Consider the following 10,236-nt stretch of genomic DNA (forward strand, 5'->3'; position numbering starts at 1 on the left):
ATGTGGGCTGTGAAATTAATGTGCCAAAACACAATAAAAACTGTTAAATTCTACTGCCGTTCTAGCCGATCTGCGAGGCTGTACGCATGCACAGCAAAGCTTTGAGTGAAACGGTAATGCCACGCTCACAGTGAGCAAATTTCAAAGTAGCGAAATGCATGTCTTATTGAGCGTTGACTTTATTAGAGAGCGCACAGAAATAGTCTAACAACTGTTTGAGGGATAAGCGCCAATACTTCATGCACAAAATTTTAAAGTAATCTTAACAATCCAAAGCGAAAGCCCAGCGCTGGCGGGTTATTCTTCGTGATCAGTCAGTATGTTTCAGGTTAATGTGCAGGGTTTACTCCTCACTGTCAGACGATTTCAAGTCACCCTCGGCTTCATATGGCAGCTTCTCTCTCTGCAGGTTCTCTCTGCCTGTCTTACTTACTCTCTCTTTCCATAATGTCCTCTCCAGACACCAGTACACTTGAAGGGTTTAAGGTAATTGCACTCAGGGCTTCATCTTAGCGCTGCTCTCTCACATGTGGAATCATTATCCAGGCTAACAATTACAGCCTGCTCTAGTAATTGATCAGAAAACTGTCTCAGGGAGGTTAAAAGGTATTAAATATCACCACTTTCTTAATTTACTGCGCCTGTCAAATAAAAAAGGAGGAAAGAGGAGTGAAAATGAGAGTCTTCAGCCTTTTCCCTCTCTCAGCTTAAATAATGACCCCCAATTAGAGTTCTTCTCTGTTACTATGCACTGCTCTAATGCAGGTCTGTTGGCCCTGTGGCTAATCTTGTGTACACAGGGTCATGAAGATTTTAATTTATCGTCTTGGCATTGTGCATGTGTGTGCGTGCGTGTGTGTCTGCTTGCTTCTGTGTCTTTGTGTACGTGTGGATGTATTTGCATGTGCAGCATGTCTACGCGCATGCATTTTATTTGTGTGTTTTCTCTTATTTTTCAACTTTACTTTCACCAAATCACCAATTCTAATGAGTTGCCACTGGCAATTATTGCCCACTTTAGCTGTGACCCTACAAGATGAGGGGGTCAGAGTGTGCTACTTTGTGCTTTTGTATGCATCAAAATGGGGAGGGGAAATTATCAAAATGTGCAAAAATAAACACAAGATGTTCATTGTGTCCTAAGTGGTCCATTATGTGCACAAATCTGCCTTTGTATGCTATTATCGCACCTCTTTGTACTTTCATTACGAAAAAAAAAAGATTTCTTTGATGTTAAAGCAAGAGTATAAAACGCATCAGATGCTGTTTAGTGATTATTGCATTTATTATTCTACCTCCTTCTTTATTACATTACAACAAATTTCTGTTTTTGTGTCACACGTTCAAACACTATACTGAATAAAATCCAGCCGTGTTAAAGGATTTGGTGACTTTTGCCCTTTGTAGACAGTTTGGTCAAGAAGAAGTAAGAAGTAGAGAAACGCACAGACTAATACATATTCAAACACACCCTTAAAAAACGACCACGGTGTTCTTGTGTGTGTCTGCTGATTCCTTGTTTTTTTATTAAACATCTATTAAACAATCAGCCCCAACCCATCTCCCTCTGTTCCTCTCTCTCCCCTGGTAAGGATAGCTGACAATGATAGGCAGACAGAGCAAGGTGGAGGAGGTGATGGGAGGAAGATGAGGGGAGGAATGGAGGGATAGAGGGTAACAGCAGGGGACAGCAGGGCTAGCAGGGTGAGCGACGCTTGGTGCCTCTCAAATCAGGTCCATTTTTTCATTAGCTCATATCCTTGCCAGGCTTTACAGCTGGCTGATCAGCAATCAGTGGCCGTTTGTTTCAATCAGGCAGCGACTCTACTGTTACAGACAGGACCAGATTACCGAGAGAAAGAACAGAGGAGGAATGAAGAAGGGAGGAGAGGATGAGGAAGGTGAAGGCAGGGGGAAAAGGAAGCACTCGTCTTTACCTCGCCATCAGTGTGATGAAAGGGGTGAAGCAGGGGACATGCAAATACAAAACGTACAAAATGGAGAGCAAGGCAGTTGCAAAATATAAGGTTTTAAACAATGGAGTCAGCTGTACTGAACATGCTCCCCATCAGTGCAAGGACAATAGAACGAGGCTAATTTTATTTCAGTGTTGCCACTTGTGTGCTGGAAAAGTTAAGGGAGAAAAAAGGAAAATCTGAATGATTGGTACACTGCAAAAGGTATCTCTTTTAACAAGTCATTTCAGGAAAGTCTTTTGTTTTGGGGTCTTTTTTGTAAAACAAGTGAAAAGAACCTGTCATCTAGCAAGATAGAGTTGGTTGTTTTGCTTTTTTTTTTCTCCAAAGGAGTAAAGTAATCTGCATATTTTTCTCCTTCTTTCAAGATATTGTGGCGTGTTTATAGCAAAAAAACAACGACAAGTGAGACTGCTAGAGTAACAAAAGAAATCAGCTCACCCTGGCTGCCCAAATTACTTTCCTGTTGCCTTCCTGTTTGAAGAAGAAGAGAAATAAGACTTTAAGATCAGATATGAGATTAAAAGCCTTGATGAGAGTGAGTGCTTTTTTTTTTTTTTTTGCTGTGAGGGGAAGTATGAGGAAATAAAGAGAATTGAGAATAATATCTATCTCATTCCTCTTCCAGTCATCCAGCCAGCCTCTCAGCCTTTCAGTGCTGAAAGGACAGAGTGAAAAAAGATGAGAATGAGGGATGATTTAAGGAGGAAAGCCAGCACCGTGCCCAGGGAGGCCTTGTGCCTACTGAGCGTGCCCAATGAGTGGCGGAGACTGAGGCGTGTTGGATCTATAAGCAAAGTATTTATCCTGCCAGAGACCCTGAGAGATTAGCCTCCGCAATGGTGATTTATACTGACACACAGCCATCCTTTACCTTATACTACTCTCTCTCTTTCTCTCTCTCTCTCTCTCTCTCTCTCTCTCTCTCTCTCTCTCTCTCTCTCTCTCTCTCTCTCTTTCCCTCGCTCTCTTCATTCCCTGTGGATTGTGTCTGTCAGTGGGCCCTGATGCCCAGTTAGCCTCCAGCTATGATATTTGATCATAGTAACTACTGACTCTGTCACCTCCATTTCTTTTCGGCTCAGATACATTATATATAAGGCTGCTGAGACATGGATGTATAGTGGAGAGGGCAGGAATCATATGGAGATGGATTAAAACAAGTTTGATGAATAGAGCATCTTCAGCATTAGACGGCTTGGATGCATGTTTATTTAGCTTCTTGACAACCTGGTTGTCTCTCTATATGAACAAGACAGGATGGAATACATCACAGTAATCAAATTTATTAGATTCTATTAAATTGTAGTTATATAAAACCAAGACTGGTCAATTATGGAATACAATGTTAGACGTAGAGGTATAGGTAAGATCTGCTTTGATTTATTTGTAGTCTTAAAGTCAGAGTCTGTGCTATTCTTTGGCCTGAAGCTGCCAAAACTGTTTTATGTATTTTGAGGCCTTGTCACACCACTTAACAGGATTTAGAAGCAGCAAAATCAGTTCATTTAAGTGGAGCTGCTGCAGTTGCTGGATTCTCTCATAACATGTAAACCTTAACATATTTTTCAGGACTAACCTGTCATGAAGTCTGACATAGAAATTGGCAACACTGAGTAATAGCATGCTAACTTGTCAATGCTGCCCTCTGAGGAGACTGAGAGCCAGAATGTAAGAAAAGCAGGCAACTTATAGCACATTAGCTACATTTTATAATCCCCCTTGTGGCTACTGAACTAATTTGGTCTGTAAGTTATTCTTTATTAGCTTTTTTCTTCTGTAACTTTAATATGAATTATGAACAATTATAATGTAGGCAACACAGAACCAAGAAAATAAGCCGACTTGCATCAGCCAGGGCTTTAGCTAGCTGTCTACCATGAAAAAGACAAAGTGTTTCATAAAGTAGACAGCATGGTAAATGTACTGCAAGCCTCTATAATTATTTTTTATGTAGAGGCTCATTAAAGTTAGTGTGTGTAAAATTTTTTCGTTAGAGGTCAGTAGATTGCAGATTGAATTCTGTTTTCTTTCTCCTCCCAGTTTAAATGCATAATCCTAGGTGTAGTGGCCACTGTAGGACGAACATATTTTAGTCAGGCAGTAGAAATCAAAAACATTACATTTAGACTGTATCCAATAATAGCTGTGGCCAGCCAGCGTATTTCTGCAACTGTTTCAGAGCCACCCTGAAGTTCTTACCTATCTGAGTAGGTCCACTGTCTCTGTGCACTGTGAGTTTGTTAATAGGTGAGATGTATAGCACATGCTGTACTCTTCTATGGGTACAACTGCTGTTTTTGCTACTGTTAGCCTCCATTAGCTGCTGTTAGCTGATGATAGTGACACGATGTTTGCTACTGTTAGCCTCCATTAGCTGCTGTTTGCTGATGATAGTGAAACCATCTTTGCTACTGTTAGCCTCTTTGGCTGCTGTTAGCTGCAGTTAGTGAGAGCATCTTTAAAGTGAATTTAACTTTATCAGGCTCTGACACTAAGTAAATAAACTCTGTGTGAGAATACAACCAAAATGTTTATCAGTGGTAAAGTGTGATTTTTTTGCAACACATGAGCCTAAAATTAGCTGCCTTAATGTTAGCTTGAAACCAGCTTGTATTGTTGTTTAGCTGGCTCTTGTGAGCTATCTGAAGATGGGAGATGAGGCGTCAGGTGAGGAGGAAGGGAGTGATATTAGGTGTTGGTGACATTGTCAGTGTTGCCAACTCCTCAGTAAGGAAAATCGTATTGGCTGTCCTAAAAGTTGCTAAATTACATCATCACATAATTTGCATAATTGATCATGCTTGCTGTAGGAGAGAGAAATAACATCATGGAAGAGATATAAACTGAGTAAAAACTGAGTATTTCTTTTAGCAATTATATATTTTTTTAATGTCACAATTCAAACCCACCTCCTTTATCTGGGTTTGGGATCCGCAAAAGTGACCTGAAATAGGCACTCTGGCAAAGTCACTGGGTTTCTTTGTGCGTGTTTTTATGTAGTTTTAAACTTTGTAATCCACAAAAAGCAACAGTCAAAGAAGAACTGACTGAGTTACAGTCAGGGCGGGAGCAACGGCTTCGCTCATGCACAGTTCATTTTCAGTTTGGGCGTGTAGGGGTGAACATCTCCTGCTCTGACAGCAGCTGGGGGCGACTGCTGCGTGAGGACTAGCCGCCACCTGTGAGCGCTTTGGCACGGGCGAGGTGCCCACAGCAGCACCCGCTGCTTGTTGAGAGCAACAGTGATACATGATTTTACATCAAAAAGTCGTCATAAGTCTCCAATAACACCAGCAAAAATTGCTAGATTTTTTTGCTAGTGGCTTTTAAGAAAAAAGTGGCTAAGGGGGTCTGAAAACTCGCTAATCATAGCGACTAAGTCATTAAGTTAGCAAGACTGGGCGCTCCTTTACCGATGATAACGCTTAGGGTTGATCGTTCATATCTTGAGTCTAAAGGTGGAGACACAAATTTAAATGTTTCTCTCCAGCATTTGAATGCCTGCAACTTCCCTTATTCTCTGCCTTTGTTATTTTGTGTTACCAGTCATTAGCCTCATTCGTAAAATCCACTGTATTTAAATATTGTGGGGGAGCATTGCGCTTTCCGCAAACCGCAAACCCTAATAAACGTATTGATTATAAGGTTATGAAAACCCATCAGTTTGTCAACAGGGTTATTACGCTTGAATCTATGGATATTTGTGCATACAATATTCTTTTTTGCTATTAAATAGCCTAAAAATTACTGAGTGCACCTTTTTGGAATTTAACTGTTCCAAAACTAATGTGCAATAATTATACAAAAACTTGTGAAATAAAACCCTTCACCGGACAGTGATCTACAATTGGTAAAATGTTAGTTCATAATCAAATCAGCGAAGTTTTTAGCCACAATTACTAATAATATTTAATTATGTTGTAAATATATAATGAAAGGCAGCACATTAATCAGTTCATTTCTGGGTAGTACAGCCAATATAATAGATGTATGCAAAACCAGTATGAGTGATGGTATATGTCAGATTGTGCTGGACATCTGAAAGAGTCGCTACACTCAACAGAGTTTCCTTTCAGATTTACAGTCTGTTGTCAGGTTTTATATTATTAACAATGTGTTACACTTAAATCATGAATAACAGTCAGTGGGATGTGAAGATTGTGTGAGGCTCTATTTACACCCATTGTAGACCCCCAACCCTCGCGTTGCAGCTGCAGTTCAGCAAGCTCAGACAAATACAGTGTGACAGCTAAAATCAGTAGACAAGTTGGCACATTATGCTAATTATGAGATGTCATTACATCTTAAATGGGAATGGCTGGTGGGCTTAGAAAGAGGAACAAGGGCATCGTCAGTAGCCCCATCGACACAAACTCGATCCATTTTTCCCCACACCCCAACAATCAACCCTGTCCTCCAACTCATTCTCTCTCTAACATCTCACCCTTGGCACCAGCACCCTAAAGTCCCTAAATGTCTAATCTGACCCAGTGTGACAAACACAGCGAGGCTGTAATGTATCATTTCAGTGCGCAACTTCGACTGGTAACGATGGATGTTATTGAGAGAGAGCATGTCATTGGCAGATTCTTAGCTGGACGTAATTAGATAAATACGCTCATATTGAAAGCTGTGCACACATAGAAACTTATATACAGGGTGGGCCATTTATATGGATACACTGTAATAACATGCGAATGGTTGGTGATATTAAAGTCCTGTTTGTGGCACATTAGTATATGTGAGGGGGCAAACTCCTCAAGATGGGTGGTGACCATAGTGGCCATTTAGAAGTCGGCCATCTTGGATACAACTTTTGTTTTTTTCAATAGGAAGAGGGCCATGTGACACATCAAACTTATTGGTAATGTCACAAGAATAACAATGGTGTGCTTGGTTTCAACGTAACTTTATTCTTTCATGAGTTATTTACAAGTTTCTGACCACTTATAAAATGTGTTCAATGTGCTGCCCATTGTGTTGGATTGTCAATGCAACCCTCTTCTCCCACTCTTCACACACTGATAGCAACACCGCAGGAGAAATGCCAGCACAGGCATCCAGTATCCGTAGTTTCAGGTGCTGCACATCTCGTATCTTCACACCATAGACAATTGCCTTCAGATGACCCCAAAGATAAAAGTCGAAGGGGGTCAGATCAGGAGACCTTGGGGCCCATTCAACTGGCCCACGACAACCAATCCACTTTCCAGGAAACTGTTCATCTAGGAATGCTCGGACCTGGCGCCCATAATGTGGTGGTGCACCATCTTGCTGGAAAAATTTAGGGAACGTGCCAGCTTCAGTGCATAAAGAGGGAAACACATCATCATGTAGCAATTTCAAATATCCAGTGGCCTTGAGGTTTCCATTGATGAAGAATGGACCCACTATCGTTGTGCCCCATATACCACACCAAACCATCACTTTTGTTGTTCCAACAGTCTTGGAGGGATCCATCCAATGTGGGTTAGTGTCAGACTGATAGCGGTGGTTTTCTTTGTTAACTTCACCATTCACATAAAAGTTTGCCTCATCACTGAACAAAATTTTCTGCGTGAACTGAGGGTCCTGTTCCAATTTTTGTTTTGCCCATTCTGCAAATTCTGTGCGCCGATCTGGGTCATCCTCGTTGAGATGCTGCAGTAGCTGGAGTTTGTAAGTGTGCCATTTGTGAGTAGCTAATATCCGCCGAAGGGATGTTTGACTAATGCCACTCTCCAGTGACATGCGGCGAGTGCTACGCTGTGGGCTCTTGCTGAATGAAGCTAGGACAGTCACTGACGTTTCTTCATTAGTGACAGTTTTCTTGAGTCCACATTTTGGCAAATCCAACAGTGAACCAGTTTCACGAAACTTAGCAAGCAGTTTGCTGACTGTAGCATGGGAGATGGGTGGTCTCGTAGGGTGTCTTGCATTGAAATCTGCTGCAATGACCCGGTTACTGCGTTCACCAGATATCAACACAATTTCGATCCGCTCCTCATGTGTTAACCTCTTCGACATGTCAATGGCTGTGAACAAAGACAAACTTGTAAATAACTCATGAAAGAATAAAGTTACGTTGAAACCAAGCACACCATTGTTTTTCTTGTGACATTACCAATAAGTTTGATGTGTCACATGGCCCTCTTCCTATTGAAAGAACAAAAGTTGTATCCAAGATGGCCGATTTCTAAATGGCCACTATGGTCACCACCCATCTTGAGGAGTTTGCCCCCTCACATATACTAATGTGCCACAAACAGGACTTTAATATCACCAACCATTCCAATTTTATTACGGTGTATCCATATAAATGGCCCACCCTGTAGATAAAGCAGATGCTGTAGATGCAGCATTACTTAACTGCTGACTGTGGAGGCTGTTTTAACATTAACAGGACTCCATGTTCTTCTCGCCATAAGATTAGATAAGATACTTTACTTAGCCTGACTGATTGCATCACATGATAAGGACCTAAACATTTAATAGACACAGATATCATGTGATCATATGAGTTTTCAATGGTCATTTTATCTCTTTGTGAAAGTAGGATTGTCTCTGAGGTCTCCGCAAATGACCTGTCACATTATCTATGTAACAAAACACACAGATATACGCACAATTATTATGACTTAGATATATCTTCATGCCTAACTAATCATACTGTGAATTTAAGCATATTTCAATGGCCGTATTAGTGTATAAACTATTATGGGTGTTGATTGTATTATTTCTGTGTCACTGAGCCAAGCGAGACAATATCTGATATTTTCTCTCAAAGTGCCAGCAGGTAAAATGGGTAATCAGTAAAAGCAAAAGCAGTCTCACAGACACATGCACACAGACTTGCATGTTCACATACAGGCAGAGCATTCATCTCTCAGTAATCTAACCACAGGGATCCCTCACAGTTATGGCCCCAAATAGCAGGAGCTGTCAATATGGACAAGGTTAGTGAACCCAGGGTCATAACAAGCCAGACCCCTACCCACCACACACCGACACACTTCATCCACATAATATGACACTGCCTGGGCTGCATATTACCTAACTTTGATTACATACATGAACATCATGAATTTAATTTGGAATATCAAAAAAAAGAGTGTGCACTGTACATGCCTTAATATATCTCAGCCTGGTACTAATTGAATTTTATTCATTATACTCCAGGCTCCACAAATGTTTGAGGCACAACATGGCAAATAATTAAGCATTCATTTTTAGTGACATAATGTTATATGGATGATATCACAAGGCCTCTGTCAGGGGGATTGTATTGATAAACTCAATAAGCTCATCTGGAGTAAAAAATCGGAACGTATAGACAAAGTGCGTGCCTGTCAGTGTTTTTCTCTGCTCATAATTTAGATTAAATTAGAGTTAAATAAAAAAAAAAGTCAAAAGAAGAGGAATCATCAAGCCGATAATAGGATTATTGTTTGTTGTTTGTTTGTTATGGATGGCGGATTAAAAAGAAAACCAGGGTTAAACGCAGGGAAGATTAGCACAGCCTGCGTAGTTATCGCCCTGCCGTTTCATAAAATTAGCAAACGCAACAGACTGAGAGCTCATTTGCATGAGGAGATAACGCTGGCATTGTTGTACGAGTGTTGCTGCTAATTAGAGGTTGTGCGAATACTGTTATGATGAATTAAACCCTTCATCATTAACACTGAGAAAACTCGCAAATGATTGGACAGAGGGGGGAATAGCTGAAAAGCGAGCTTGAAAGAGTATTTACAGGGTGTCAACTTGACTGACACCCCCTCCCCCCAAAAAGAGAGTCTAGGGAGGGGCAGCTTTCTCTTTCGAATGTTATCAAAGTCACTAAAGCCCCAGATTGAAATATTATGGGGTTTAATAATCTTGGGGTGGGAGGTTGGGGGGTGACCTGCTTCTGTGCAATGGCTTGTGCGTGTCTGGACTGCCTTCTGGATTTAGCTAGGACATGTCTGCGTGCGTGTGTGTGTTTGTGTGTGTGCGCGTGAGCTCATTTGTGACTGTTTGTGATGTGTGTGTGCTTTCCTGTACCATACTGCATGTGTGTTTGCCTTATCTAAAGTGGTTAATTAAATAGCAGAGTGGAATTGTCATTTAGTTTTAATTATGTGCCATAAATGAGGAGAGCAGCCGACTCGCGCTCCTTCTCTCTATGAACTGGTCCTTCAAAAACATCAGTGAATAAAACCTAATATATGGTTCAGTTGGAAGTTATGCAATCTGACGAGAGTCGGCGAGAGGAGTGGAGAGTGGAGATGGTGGGTGGAAG

Source organism: Haplochromis burtoni, unplaced genomic scaffold, assembly GCF_018398535.1.
Source record: "Haplochromis burtoni strain Fernald_Lab_line unplaced genomic scaffold, NCSU_Asbu1 Contig_240, whole genome shotgun sequence".
Lineage (NCBI taxonomy): Eukaryota > Metazoa > Chordata > Actinopteri > Cichliformes > Cichlidae > Haplochromis > Haplochromis burtoni.